The 15,054-nt window shown below is 47.8% G+C and overlaps 1 protein-coding gene across 1 annotated transcript in view; it reads left to right on the forward strand.

Annotated features, from left to right (window-relative positions):
- The first annotated feature begins 596 nt into the window (after nt 1-596).
- GATAD2B (GATA zinc finger domain containing 2B) overlaps nt 597-15,054 on the forward strand; it is a 71,604-nt gene continuing 57,146 nt past the window's right edge. The window contains exon 1 of the mRNA XM_089483569.1: nt 597-714. The gene's annotated coding sequence lies outside the window, so the exon portion shown is untranslated. The remainder of the gene's footprint in view (nt 715-15,054) is intronic.

Consider the following 15,054-nt stretch of genomic DNA (forward strand, 5'->3'; position numbering starts at 1 on the left):
AGTGCAAATTAGGCCCTAAAATATGGAAGAAGACTTCAAAACTAGTGTGTGTTTCTGATCTTTTATTGTCATTTCATGTTTTATTGACGTATTTATTGGTTTGAAAATGTAAAAAATTTGTTGACAGTGACAAGGCCTAGGCTTCTTATTAAAAAAAAACGTGTACGGTGGCCACTTGGGGCCAAAAAGCCCTAAGGGCCTGAGGAGAAGGGGTGTGGGTCGGCTCCTCTCCTTTTATTTTTTCATTTCTGCCCGCCGACACATTCGTCAATCTACTCATCCATGAGGCCGCCCGGTACCCGGATGTGGCGCCTTTAAAAATAAAAAAAGGGAGGGGGGGAAGAAGTTATTAAAAAGGCGCCCCGCGGGGAACTCCGTCGCCGCTCGTTGGCCTCGCCTGACGCCAGTCACCCGCGCGGCTTAACCAATCAGCGCCGGCGGGCGGGAACGTTCATGCCAAACTCGTTGTGTGATTGGTGCGTGCGCGTGTCGCTCTGGGCGGGGATCCAATAGGCGTCGTAGGTCGCCGTGAGGAGGCGGGGCGTGGCCGGCGGGGCCGTCTGCCCAATCAGGAGCATTGTTTGTGGTGGGTGCCGGCTCCGGCGGCGGCGGCGGCTGGGGGTGGCGTCGGCGTCTCCTCTTCCCTGCCTCCCTTCCTATTTCCTTCGTTCCGAGGGACCCCCGGACTCCCTTCGCACCGAGAAGCCCCTTCAGGTGACAAGGAGGGGGGCGGGTCCCAGGCAGTGATTGACAGGGCGGCGTCCAATGGGGGGGCTCCTTAAGGATTGGGGGACCAATGGGAAAACGGGGGGATCATTTTGGGGAGGGCCATTTTTAAAAGGGGGGACTTTTATAATGGAGGGGGGTTTGGGGTTCCAAAAAATTGGGGGGGCTCATTTTGAGGGGTCCCCTGTGTCTTTTGGGGGGAGAGTACTGGCCTTTGGAGTCTAATGGGGGCATTTATAAAAGGGGGGCTCTTTTAAGAAGGAGGATTGGGGGATTCCCAAAAATGGGGGGCTCATTTTGGGGGGGGGGGCTTGTGTCTTTTGAGGGGTTAATAGTGATCTTTGGGGATGCAGAGGGGAGGTTAATGGGGGGCACTTATAGGGGGCTTTCTTTTAGGGTTTGGGGGTTCAAAAGTGGGGGGATCATTTTGGGGGTCCCCTGTGTCTTTCTTGGGGGGCAAATAGTGGCTTTTGGGCTGTGAGGGAGGAAGAGGAGGATATGAATGGGAACATTTATAGGGGTCTTTCTTTTAGGGAGGGGGGTTTGGGGGTTCAAAATTGGGGGGCTCGTTTTGGGGGTCCCCTTATGTCTTTTTGGGGGGCACTAGTGGCCATCCTGCTGGTTTGGGGGATGTGAGGGGTGATTAATGGAGACATTAATGGAGGCAAATAGGGGGGTGTCTTTTTATAGAGAGGGATTTCGTGGTTCCCAAAAGTGGGGGGGGTTATTTAGGGGGTTCCTTATGTCTTTTTTGGGGGGCACTAGAGGCCATCCTGGTGCTTTTGGGGGGAATGTGTGGTGGGCTTTCCGGGGCAGATTAATGGAGGCATATATAAAAGGGGGTCTTTTTTTTAGGGAGGGGGATTTGGGGGTTCAAAACTGGGGGGGCTCATTTTGGGGGTCCCCTCTGTCTTTGGGGGCAAGTAGTGGCCTTTGGGCTGTGAGGGAGGAAAAGGAAGAGATGAATGGGGGGGGGCATTTATAGGGGGGTGTATCTTTTTAAGGAGGTGAATTTGGAGGTTTAAATGTGGGGGGGCTCGTTTTTGAGGGTTCCCTGTTTCTTTTCTGGGGGGGGTCAGTAGTGGCCTTTGGGGTGCAAGGTGGGGGGAGGTTAATGGATGACATTTATAAAGGAGGGGCTTTTTTAGGAATGGGAATTTGGAGGTTTACATGTGGGGGGCTCATTTTGGGGGTCCCTCATGTCTCTTTTGGGGGGCCACTAATGGTTTTGGGGGTGTGAGGGGGAGATTAATGGAGGCATTTATAGAGAGGGGTCTTTTTCTTAGGGAGGGGGATTTGGAGGTTCCCCAAAGGGGGGGGGTTCCTCTGTCTTTTTGGGGGGAGCATTTATAGGGGCTCTTTTTAGGGAGAGGAATTAGGGGGTTCCCTCTGTCTTTTGGGGGGGGACAGTAGTGGCCAACCTGGTGGTGGCCTTTGAGCTGGAAGAGATTTAGGGGGGCTTTCGGGGGGAGGTTTTCTTCCAAGGTAAATAAATCTTGGAGGTTCAAAAGTGGAGGGCTAATTTGGGGGTGTCCATTCTTTCTTTCCTGGGGGGCACAGTAATGGTTTTTGGTCTCAGGAGGAGATTAATGGGGGGCTTTTTTAAGGAAGGGGAAACCTGAGGTTCAAAAGTGGGGGGCATTTTTGGGGGGTTGCTTGTCCTTTTGCTGGGGGGCCTGTAGTTGCCTTTGAACTAATGGGGGGGTCTTATTTTAGAGAGGGGAATTTGGAGGTTCAAAAGTAGGGGCATATTTTGGGCATTTGCTCTGTCTTTATTGGGGGGGCTAGGGGTGGCCATCCTGATGGCCTTTGGGATTCTTAGTGAGGGGAAGGTTACTGAGGGGCATTTATGGGGGGGGGGGGGGCTGGGTTAAGGAGGGGCACCTTGAGGTTTAAAAATAGGGGGTTCGTTTTGGAGGGGTGCTCTTTCTTTCCTGGGTGGCCCCTGGTGTCCTTTAGGTTGCTGAGGGAGGGGGAGGTTAATGTGGGGGTCGTTTTTAGGGAGGGGAACCCAGAGGTTCAAAATTGGGGGGCATATTTTGGGATTTGCTTGTTTTAGGAGGGGGTGCATAATGACCTTTGGGACTCATGGTGAAAGGGGAGGTTTATGGGGGGGGGCTGTTTAGGAAGGGAGATCTAGAGGTTCAAAAGTGTGGGGGGCATTTTCTAGATTTGGGGGCAAGTAGTGGCCATCCTGGGATGCATAGTGGGGTTGAGAGGGGAGATCAATGGGAGGAAATCTGGAAGCTCAGAAGTGGGGGGCATATATTTGTGGGGGTTTGCTTTTGCTTTCCTGAGAGGTGAGTATTGACCTTAGGGCTTGACTGGGGGGGGGGGGAATGCGGGGCTTGAGATCATTTGGAAGGAGAAGGGGGTCCTCTTACTGAAGTACAAAGAGGAGGCCATCTGCACCTTCTTTGGATGGGTGGGTTGACCCCCTTCTCCCTTTCAAGCTGTGGTTGTGGGTTGGGGTGCGGGGAGAAGGAGGGCAAAGTGGCCCCTTTCTAGGGTGCCTCAGAGGAGCGGATGTGGATGTTGGGGTCCAACAGGTGCGCCTGAGGGGTACAATAACATCCAGAATCCACAGAGACACCTTTATCAGACCAACCAAAATGCATAACATATATCTGCCCAATATCACTGTTTTGTGGATTTGGGATGTGGTTGTACTTGGCTATATGGCCATCATGGCTACCCCCGGATATCTTTTCCACTGTGGAGGTGAGGCACCCATCCTCCTTTTAGGGAGATGCATGGTTTTGGGGGAGATTGATTGTTGTTGTTGTTTTTTGGGGGGGGGGTGTTCAGAAAGGCCTTTATAAAAGACTGGATTTCCTTCAAGGGGAGAGTTGTTCCTTCAGTGAGTGTCTGGTCTATCGAGTGGTTCAAGCATTTCTGGACAGTGCCACCTTGAATGTTGGGGTTCAGGAGACTGTTTATGCTATACAGCATGATGTGCCATTTTAGTTAAAACTGAACTGAAGTGATGATGCTTGGATGCAGAGGTCACTCCTATGGGGATTGCAAGAGCCGTCTTGCATTATTTTTTTTTTTGGGGGGGGAGATGTCCATTGATCATATCTGTAACAGGTACGGGGCTACCATTTTCACTGATTTGGGGTGCATGAATGTTGTCTCTTTTCCGAATTAACGCCGCTTCTTTTCCCTCCAGAGTTGCACTGTAGCAAATAGAAGTTCCAGAGGGGTTTGGAGGAGTGTTGAGTGCCATTGCCTTGAGTAGCTGGAGAAAATGTGTATTATTTATCTATTTATTTATTAACTAAATAATACAGGAAATGTGTGAATCCGGTGAGGATGTGGGTTAGCATTTCATAATTGAGCCTGAATTTTGGGGTTCGGGCGGACTCTGCAAAGGCAGCAGATGGAAGACGAAGCTGGGCTTTGTGGGAAAGGAAGCTATGGTTGTGGGGGTCACTTTTTGCAGGTGAGTGTTGTCCTGATTTGGGGGTGAGGTTGTGTCTGTTGTAAAGGCTGGCATGATGCTTTTGGGGGGGGGGGTTATGTCTGGCTCAAAGGAAAGGTGGTCTTAACTCTTTGGGGGATATTATGAATAAGATTGAATGTTGGGGTTCTTAAGTTGGGGTGTCTTTTGTACATGCTGGTTGTGAAGTTTGGAATGGCTTTCTCATTGGTTGGAATATGTACAGTGGTCCCTCCACGTTCGCTGGGTTTAGGGGTGCAGGACCCCCATGAATATAGAGAACCCACAAATACAAAAAACACTTAGGTAGGACACCTCTCTAAGAAGCTCCATGTTTTCCAGCGCATCTCTGTGGTCAACATCTGTCAGAAGTAATGACGCTGGAGTATTTTATCTAGGAACTTGTAGGTTCTCCGGCACAACTCTATGGTCAGCGTCTGGCAGAGTTGCGCTGGAGGACCCAGAGATTCCTAGAGAGAACATAATGATCCAATCCGAACATAACCAAAGCCACAAAAGTGAAAGGCGCAAATGTGGAGGGCCAACTGTACTGGCTAGCTATGGGATGGATAGCTCTTGTATGGTACAAACTTGGAATAAGAGTTGGCTATCAAACTTTAAGCATGCATAGTGCAAGCGGGTAGCAGTAGGAACGTTCCCCCCCCCCCAATATTATTTTTGAGGGATCTTGGATGCCTGGCGTTTGTCGAAGTTTGCAGTGATTCCCCAACTTGGGTCATCCCCAGTCAACGTGTTAAAGATCAAAGATTCTGGAAGTCGGGGTCCAAGAACATCTCAGGACCCAAGTTGGGGGGTCCTGATGTAGGGGGCCCAAATCAAAGGAAGATAACCAGGAGGAGCAGATGAGAAAAGGAAAATAGCTAGACTTAAGGGTACCACGAAAATTGTGGGGGGCAGGTATTGATGGTGGATAAATGGGAGGTGTCTCTCGTGGAACAAGGGTAAATCTGATCTTAATTTTTTTAAATGTGAGTGGGATGGTTTGTTGTCCTGGCGCAGGTGTGTCTTAGTCCAGGGATGGCTAAATCCAGGTGTTGTGGGACTGCCAACTCCCATTATCCCTCATTATTAGCTGTGTGACCGTCATTGATGGGAATTGCAGTCTGGAAGACAAGTCCCTCTCCTCTCCTCTCTAATTTTAGAGAGTGTTTCAATGGTGGTGAGAGCCAGTAAGGTATAATGGTTTGAGCGTTGGACTCTAGGACATTGGGAGACAGGGTTTGAATCCACAGAAACCCACTGGGTGACCTTGCCCAAGTCACACTCTCTCAGCTGTAGAGGAAAGCAGAGGCAAACCCCCTCTGAACAAATCCTGTTAAGGGTCATCAAACCCTGTGATAGGGTCATCTAAGAAATGAAGGCTTGAATTCGTAGAGCCGCCACAATGGAGGTGGTAGTCCTAAATGGGTATGTATGTGTTCATATTGGGGGTGAGAAGACTAGGCTTGGCATAACACAAGGTCCCTGAAGGTGCTAAAAAGTGCTGAGGATGGTGGGGGACCATCATCCCATCATCTGATGCTGTTGCTTAGCATCCCAAAAAAGGGATGAGCATCAGGTCCTGGGCTGTGGGGTGGGATGGCATGGCCTAACTGGCAGTGTTTTGACCAGAGCAAATTTTGTAGCGTCGGAAGGTTAAATGGGAGGTGAGGTGGAGGTATAGGATCAGGAGACCACCATCCTGAGGATACCTTCCTTAAGAGGTAGTTATCCTTCTTGAATAAGTTGTGGGATCAGTCTGCCGCTGCCCCCTTCACCTGTGTAGCCTGTGGGAAAGGGCAAGGAAAGACACGACCCTGTTTTGTGTTGGGACTGGGAGTGTGGGTGGGGGCAGTGAACCCTTGCCAAGACCATTGCCATGCCATTTTCACTGTTGTCGACTCCTCTGGGCAGGCAGGGGCACGTGGGGAAATGGCGAACCTCTCCCCAGGGGCTGGGGGTACAACCTGCCTGGCGCACCAGTTGCTTCATCTGGGAAGAAGGTGTGGGGCTTGGGATGCTGTGGGAGCATTGTGGTGTGTGTGTGTGTGTTACCCATCTTCTTTTAAGATGGTCTTTCCTCCCAAAATCTGGGCTCCATAGGTCTCTTGTCTCCTTCCTTCCTTTCCTTAGATCTAGGAATGCGATGTGTGTTTGGGAGGCGTTGGCATCTCCTCAGTGCCTCGTCTTCCTCCACCCTTGAGCGTTTGTGCACTCACATTTATTGTGCTTTCTCCACCCACCCACCCAGCCCCCTAGGCAGCGCCACCACCGATGCCTCCTCTCGTGTGGGTGGCAAGGCGAGGCCGATCTACGCCTTTGGATGAAAAAAAGAAATTAAGGAACAGTGGTGAAAGGAGAGGGCTCCGTTCTCTTGCTCCAGGCACATCCTTCCCAACCTGAAAAGGTGGGTGGGCGGGCGGGTAGGTGGGGGTCGAGGTGTATACCTTTGGGGGCAAACTGGCTTAAGGCAAGGCACATGCCGGCAGTCTCTGAAGTGGTGCTGAGCTGCCGCCGTGGCTGGGAGGAGGAAGAGGAAGAGGAGGTGGCGCGTAAGACTTCTTGTGCCCTCCCCCCTCCTTCTCCTCGGAGAGGACATTTTATTTGGAAGTGTGCAGCTTTCTTGTTCCTCTGCCAGAGCGGAGGGAGGGTTAATGCTTCAGAGGCTGTGACCGGAGATGGTGGAATCGACATGGGGGCGGAGGGAAGGAGTGAGAGAGAGACAGACAGAGAGAGAAAGGCGTCGCGCAGATGCTGGCTTATTGATCCTCTCCACCTGACTGTCATCTTGGTCAGCTTCTCCGTTCCCAGCAAGCTGGGCAAAGAGAAGGTTTTATTGGGAAGAGAAGAAGAGAAGGAGGCTCTATCTGAAATTATAGGGAGGGTATTTTTGGGTTGGGGGAGCCGTGGTGGCAACAGCTGAGTGAAGACTCTTGATTTCTAAGCATCATTATGACTGAAGGATATAGGATCAAACAATTTGGGAGGTGCCTCAAGCTGTGGCTTTCTGGATGTGATGGAAAAGGTTCCCCCCCCCCCCCAAAAAAAAATTGCTTTCTCAAAAGAAAACTCACAGTCCTCACAGGTTTTGACTGCCCTAAGAGAAAGTTGAAACACACAGGAGAAGTGCTTTGGTGGGAAGTTTGGTGGGGCAGGCTGGGCAAAGAGAAGGTTTTATTGGGCAAAAAGAGAGAGAGAAAAGGTGGATGAGTGAGGGGGTGCTTCATCTGAAATTGGGGGAGGGTTTTTTTGCAGGGGGGAGATGTGGTTGCTACTTCTGAGAGAGGACTCTGATTTCTAAGCATCTTTATGACTGAAGGATAAAGGATAAAACATCTTTATGACTGAAGGATAAAGGATAAAACATTTTGGGGGGTGCCTCAAGCTTTAGCTTTCCAGATGTGCTGGGAAAGGCTCCCCCCCCCCCAACAAAAAAGGATTTGTTTTCTCAAATGAAAACTCAGACTGTGGTCCTCACAGGTTTTGACTGCCCTAAGACAACCAAGCCAGGCAAGAAGTGCTTTGGTGGGACGTTTGGTGGGTTTTTCCCCCTGGAATGCCAGAGCTCCACCTTAGCCATAGGTAAAACAAGGTGTGTGTATGTGTATATATATAAGCCCTAATGGTTGTGTTGAGCATGGAGGTAGGTCCCCCACTGGGGTTTTGGATTCGGCACTCCCTTTGCCCCAAGCCCTGTTCCAGATGGAGCCGATGGGAGGAAGGGAAGTTTGAAGTTATGTGTATAAACTGGAGAGAAACCAATAAAAGTTGCAGGGTTACACTGCTTCTTCTTCTTTTTCTTTTGTAAGTGTGTTCTATACATACACTCCTGGCCATTGTGCAGAGCAGGGTATTGCTGTGGCAGCATCTGGTTTTGGAAGATCTCCAGGCACCTCTGGTGCCCTCACCCTCTCAACCTGGTTGCATGATTGTAGCAGCCAAGCCCCTTGGCATCATACTTGTGCATCTATTTGTTTAGTGTTTTCCTCCTGTCTGAATGGGGCTGTAAAATCATCCTCTCCATTCCAGGTGAGCGCCTTTGGATAGGGCTTGGAAATACCTGAGTTGTGGCACATCAGAAACTTGAGGGAATGTAAGGGATTGTAGAGGAAATTATTTGGGTGTAGAGAGTTCTTGGAATATCCTGTTAGGGCCGAGAAACACCCCACACACACACACCTCACTAAAGGTACTTTTTTCAACTAGGGGCCATAGTAAGTATATTATGCGAATCAGTGTGTGCATTTTCATCCATTTGTGTTTCACTTTCCTGCTGAAATTCACATCTATTAGCCTCTATTCATCCTCCCTCTGCCGGAAATGCGCAGCCATCTGAACGCATGCAAAGCAGACGGACGGTAGCCACACGCACCATAATGCGAATTTCTGCTAATTTTGCTGGATGCTTCAGTAAAGATTGTAAAGCCTTTTCCCATGGAGTTTAAGGAGTTTTTCACCACCCACAAAAAGCCTGAACTTTTGCAAATCATGTGTGGCCGAATCACATTCTATTGGACTGGAATAAGGAGTATTTTAAACATACAGACTAGCCCCAGGTCTCCCAGCAAACCACATCAACATGGCCAGTGAGTGCCAGTGCCAATGCCAACTGGGATTCGTTGTCCAAAAAAGGTAACTCTGCCAAGGTGAAGTCAAAGGCTTTCATGGCTGACATCATAGTCTTTTGTGGGTTTTTCGGGCTATGTGGCCATGTTCTAGAACAGTTTATTCCTGACGTTTCGCCAGCATCTCTGAAGATGCCAGTCGCAGATGCTGGCGAAACATGAGGAATAAACGACTAGAATAAACATGGCCACATAGCCCCCAAAACCCACAAAAAGCTAACTTTGCCAAACTTTTTCTCTGTCTGCAACTCCAAAGAGCTTCTTCCAGTCTGTGAAGACCAAACTGAGTGAGGTGGACCAGTGGTCTAGCTTGAGATTCCTGGATTCCTTTTCCTGTTTAGGTCCCAAATATATGCTTTGTTCTCATTAGGCATTAAAGACATTTTCCAGAGATGTGGGTCTACAGTTCTCAGCATCCATTTGCTAGCACAAGGCTTTGGATTAATAGAGTTGAGGTCTTGCACATCTGGAAGCAACCAAGTTGGAGGAAGGTTGTCCTAAATTCTCAAGTCTCCTGTGGTGGAGGGGAGGGCACAGCTGGGAGCCTTCTCTCCTACCCTGAGCCAAGATTGGCAGGGACCAAATGCTAACTAGACGGTTGCAGATCTCTGTTGGGTTTCTAGTTGGTAGCCAAGGTCACAGCTGTCCATTCCTGGAATGGATTTCGTGGTATTTTTATTGTTTGAAGGAGGGGGGAGCTCTCCAAATATGATCGGGTAGGGACTCTTTAACCCTTTCCTCCATGCCATTACCCAAGCCGCCTTTAGCCTTCAAGGAAAGAATGGTTGCATCATGTCCCAGTCCTGTTGACATGTCACCCCAACCCAATTTAAGAAGAAATCTCCACCTTGTATTGAGTCAGAGACCGTCCAGACCATCAAGAGAATGGCTGTCTTTTGTCTTAGGCAGAGGGAAGTTACTCATAGCCCTGCTTCCTGTAAGAGGCAGGAAAAGGTGAGGAAGAAATTAGGCTTTGACAGTTTACTGTGATTTCCTGTTTGTGAGTTTAGGAGCCGGTTGCTATTGTGCCATTTAATGGTGGGCTTATATTACCCAAAGTGCCAGTTAATCCACTCTTGTATTGATGACGGTGACGTTGTTGTTGTGTGCCTTCATGTTGTTTCTGACTTATGGCAATCCTAAGGTGAACCTATCACAGGGTTTTCTAGGGCTGAGAAAGTGTGACTGGCCCAAGTTCACCCAGTGGGATTTCCACGGCCGAACAAGGATTCAAACTCTCAGAATTATAAACCAATGTTCAAACCACTGGAGCCTGCTGAGTCTCATATTGACGTTGTGTCTTCCATAGATTTGGGATACATTGAGCCATCATTTCTGAGGATACGGTAAGGAAGACCACAGAGAGCTGATGCTAGATTTGGAGGTCCCAGAAAATGATGGAAGTTTCGAACTTGCCTGCCTGCCTGCCTGCCTTCCTTCCTTCCTTCCTTCCTTCCTTCCTTCCTTCCTTCCTTCCTTCCTTTCTCAGTTTGATAAGTTTCAATTCAGAACTTCTGCAAGGTTTCAAGAGACTGTTCTTAGGAATATTTGAACACCTTTCTTCACAAATGACATGAGATGCTCACAGTGAAGCTGTTGGGAATGGGGCAGCCCCTAAAATCAAATATGGAGTAGTGTGCTTCCTTGTCCAACTCATGCACTCCTTGGCTGGAGGAGAAGATTGATGGTTGTTAGCTCTCCCAAAAGGAAAGGGGGCTTCACTAAGGAGATATGAGGTATTCTGTACAAATGTGTATGGAACTTATGCAGACCATTAGTCTGTCTAGCCCAGCAATGCCTTTCTGAACCAGCATGGCATAGTGTTTTGAGTGCTGGATGAATGATTTGGGAGACCAGAATTCAACTCCTACTTGACCATGAAAACCCACTAGGGGATCTTGGGCAAGCCGCCTCAGAGGAAAGCCATGGCAAAATCCTGCTGCACAAATCTTGCCAAGAACACCTCACCTTAGGATTGCCATAAACTGGAAGCCATTTACAGCAACAACAACTGTATCTCTGATTAGCAATGACAACTGTCTGGCATCGCTGACAAGGGCGAATCTTCTCTGTCCCCTTCAGTTTGGGTTCCTTTAGCTGGAGATTGAACCTGGGACTTTGTACTTGCAAAGTCTTTGCCCTGCCTTTGATTTTGTCACGTCCCCAAGTTAGAAGCTGGCTTATAGTCTAGTGTATTCTTTATGCTGACTGGTAGTGGCTGTTGAAAGCAGTTTTGTCTATCCTGCATCCCTCCAGATGTGCTGGACTACAACTTCTATCAATAGCAAGCAGAGATTATGTAGTGATGTTCTTGCCGCCCCAATCCATTCCCATCCTTAGCCAGCATTCTCTACTAGTTGCTAACTTTTTAAGTTATTGAATTTAGACCCCATTTTAATCCCATTTTTAATTTAAAAATTACAGTAGAACAAGGGGTAATGCAAAGGTTTTTAAAGACTTGAACAGTCGTATTAGAACCATTGTTTTAAAACAAGTTAAAAAGACAACTGAGGCATAATGATCATGATACAAATACAGTCCCAGATGTCTTGGGAGACCTGTTGATTTTCACTCAGGGAGGTGTGCTTTTCCTGAGACACTTGAGGTGTCAGGCGCCTCTGGATGGAGAATGCAAAGCTGAGAGCATGGAGATGTGGCCAGGAGGCGCAAATGTTTCACAAGCTACCTTTCTGGTTCCCATGCAGTGTGGTGCAATTTCAGTCTGCGCCTCATGTTTGGAAAATGCCAGCTGCTAGTGGGCACCAGAAGAAGGTGTAGGCGAGGTGTGGCCAACTTTATGTCCCTGGGATGCTCCTGGAGGCCAGGGCGGCTGCCAAAAATACCCTCAAATCCAGAGGTAAATGGAAGTCCCCTTCTCTTTTTGAAAAACAGGTTTTCTTTAGTGTGCAGGATATCCCTGCAGCCTGTTTAAAAGCTGTATTGGAGACTACTAGGGGAAGCAGTTTGCCCCTTTTATTTAGCCATTACAGTCGCCCCTCTTTTTTCATGGGGGATCTGTTCCCCTCACGAAAATGGAGTTTCCCCTATATTGAAGCCCCATTGGCTTGAATATAGGTGCAGGGGTGTGCAGGCGTGCACCATAGGCACATGCCCCATTCATTCTCCCTCCATTCGTCCCTCGCACATAAGCGAGGGATGCGGGTCTGAAGGCCGCAAGAATGGAGGGAGGACTGTAAATGGGTGTTATAAATGAGAAACCTCTAAGATCCCTGGACCCCAACAGCCTTTCTCACGTCTTGCAAACTCAGGACCATGGTTTCCTTGGTTGAATCAATCCAGCTATAGTGCAATCTCCCTCTTTTCCTACTGCCTTCCTCTTTACCGAGTATGATCATCTTTTCCCTTAAGTCATGTCATCTCTTGATATGGCCAAAGAATGACAGCCACAGTTTAGTCATCTTGGCTTCAGTTCAGACTTGAATTTACTCATAAGACCCATTCATTTGTCTTTTTAAGCTTTTCATGGAATCCACAGAACTCTCCTCCAGCACCACATTTCCAATTAGTTGATTTTCTTCCTTTCGGCTTTCTTTGCTGACTAGCTTTCACAACCATACAGAGAAAATGAATAAGGAAAAGCATGTGTTTCCTTAATATCTGGAGGGAGGTCAGTAGAAGATGGAGCGACGTTGTTTTCTGCTTCTCCAGAGGCTGGGGCACAAGCCAGAGGATTACAATTACAAAGAGATTCCACCTAATCATTAGGAAGAGTTTTTATGTTGTAAAATCTCTTTGAGAGTGGAAGAGACCGCCTTGGAGAGTAGTGGACTTTCCTTCTTTGGAGGTCTTTAAATAGGGACTGGGGGGGGGGGGTCTTTACTTGCAGTTTCCTATATGGGAGGGATTTGGACTGGATGACCCTTGCGGTCCCTTCCATCTCTGTAATTCTGTGATCTTTCTATGTTTGAGCATGGAACAGCTTACAGTGGTCAACTTCATATTTCAATGAAAATATGGAAACATCAGTAGGACCATGCACCTATCTGTAATGTTGTACTTCTAAGATCGTGCCTTATGGATCCTGTACTGAATTGCAGGTTGGTCTAGAGATGTCTAAACTCCCTTCCTGCCCTTACTCTGTTGACATGGTGTGTTTTTAAGTGTGTGAAAAGACTAGGAGTGAAGGGTCTGGAAACCATGCCCTGTGAGGAGAGACTTAGGGAGCTGGGGATGTTCAACCTGGAGAAGAAAAGGTTAAGAGTGATATGATAGTCCTGTTTAAGTATTTGAAGGGATGTCACATTGAGGAGGGAGCAAGTTTGTTTTCTGCTGCTCCAAAGAACAAGACCCGGAACAGTAAAAGAGATTCCACCTCAACATTAGGAGGAGCCTCCTGACAGTAGGAGCTGTTCAGCAGTGGGACACATTCCCCCAGAGAGTGGTGGAGTCTCCTTCTTTGGAGACCTTTAAACAGAGGCTGGATGGTCATTTGTTGGGAGTGCTTTGATTGTGAGTTCCTGCATTGCAGGGGGTTGGACTGGATAGCTCTTGGGGTCTCTTCCAATTCTATGATTCTATTATTCTGTTCACTGTAGAAAGAATGTAGTTTGATACCACTTTTAAGTGCTGTAGTCCCATCCTATGGAATCGTGGAATTTGTCGTTTTACAAGGTCTTTAGCTGCCAAAGAGTGTAGGTGCCTCACAAAACGACAAGTCCCAGGGTTCTGTAGGATGGAGCCATGGCACTTAAAGTGGTGTCAAACTGCATTATTTCTACAGTCTAGATGCGCTCCAAGACCCCCTGACGTTTGGATTCCTGTGTGTTTCTTCATGTGTCACTGATCTAGGCAGACGTCTTGACTGGAAAGAGGTGAGCTCAGTGTAGTACTTGTGCAGCAATGCAATTAATGTTTTAGTTTTGTTTTAAACCGCTTTACTTGAGTACCTTTATAACGGAATGATCTGTGAGATTGTGTTTTTCTTTTACTTTCGTAAAATAAGGTTTCAGCTGGACTTTGTTTTAATTTTTTTGTAATCTTTTTTGAATCTTGCTGGAAGAAAGGCAGAGAATTAATTGATTAATTAATAATTTGGTTTTCAAACTGTGGGGCATGAGAGTTGCTCAATGGGGACATAAAACTTGGAGGCCCTGATCCTTCCGCCTCCTCTTCTTCCCAGACTTTTTTACGTCTAAAATTTACACATGCGTTGGGTTAAATATTGAGTTTCCGTAAGTAAAACTGTTCAAATTACCACAATGTTATTGCCTTGTAAAATGTTAAAATATGAATATACATGAATGTGCGGATGAAAATACGCACGCTAAATAAACAAAATATTTGTATTCGTATACTGCGTCGAGTGGGGGATTGGGTGCGACGTCTGCATGTAGATGTAAAGGAGGGTCCCAAGGGTAAAACGCTTTGAGTACCACTGAATTAAAGCATTGTAGTGGTGTAGTGGTGGTTTGAACACTTGGAGTATGACTTTGGAGATCAGGGTTACAACCCCGGCTCGGCCATGTAAACCTGCTGGGTCAGGGCAAATCACACTCTCTCAGCCTCAGAGGATAGCGGTGGCAAACTCCCTATGCAGAAAGTTGCCATGATAGGTTCGCCTTAGGGTCACCGTAAGTCAGAAATGACTTGAAGGCACACAACAACAACAACAGCAAACCCATTTGCAGCAATGTAGCTGAATTTCCTAGTAGCGGAAAGGTATTAAACCCAGAACAGTAAGTCAGGATGGGGTACAACAGCCACTCTCCCCCTGGGGTGGCTAATTCTGCTGCAACTATATTGGAAACGATGGGATAAGCAGGGGCAGGGCAGAGTTATCCTCTCTCTTCACAAGGACTGACTGGGGTGGCCTGACCCAGTCATTGACTCATGCAGAGAGACACTAGGGCTGCCTCCTCTGATAGTAGCAGTGTTGACTGCATCCCTGACTGACTGGAAGTACAATGAGCCCTTGGTATCCACTGGGGTTTGGTTCCAGAAACCTCCTCCCCCCCCCCCCCAATGGATACCAAAATCCATGGATGCTCAAGTCCCATTAAATACAGTGGTGCAAAAGAGTGTCCCTTATGTAGAATGGTAAAATCAAGTTTGGATTTTGGAATGTGTATTGAAAGTACAGTTGGTCCTTCACGTTCGTGGCTTTGACTTTTGCAGATCTCATTATTTGTGAATTTGATTAATAACTTCTCTCTAGGAATCTCTAGGTCCTCCAACATAACTCTGCCAGAGGTTGACCAAGAGAACCTAAAGGTTCGTAGAGAAAACACTTCTCTGGGCATG

This window comes from Sceloporus occidentalis, unplaced genomic scaffold, assembly GCF_023333645.1.
Source record: "Sceloporus occidentalis isolate IW3139 unplaced genomic scaffold, rSceOcc1.0.p SCAF_20, whole genome shotgun sequence".
Classification (NCBI taxonomy): domain Eukaryota; kingdom Metazoa; phylum Chordata; class Lepidosauria; order Squamata; family Phrynosomatidae; genus Sceloporus; species Sceloporus occidentalis.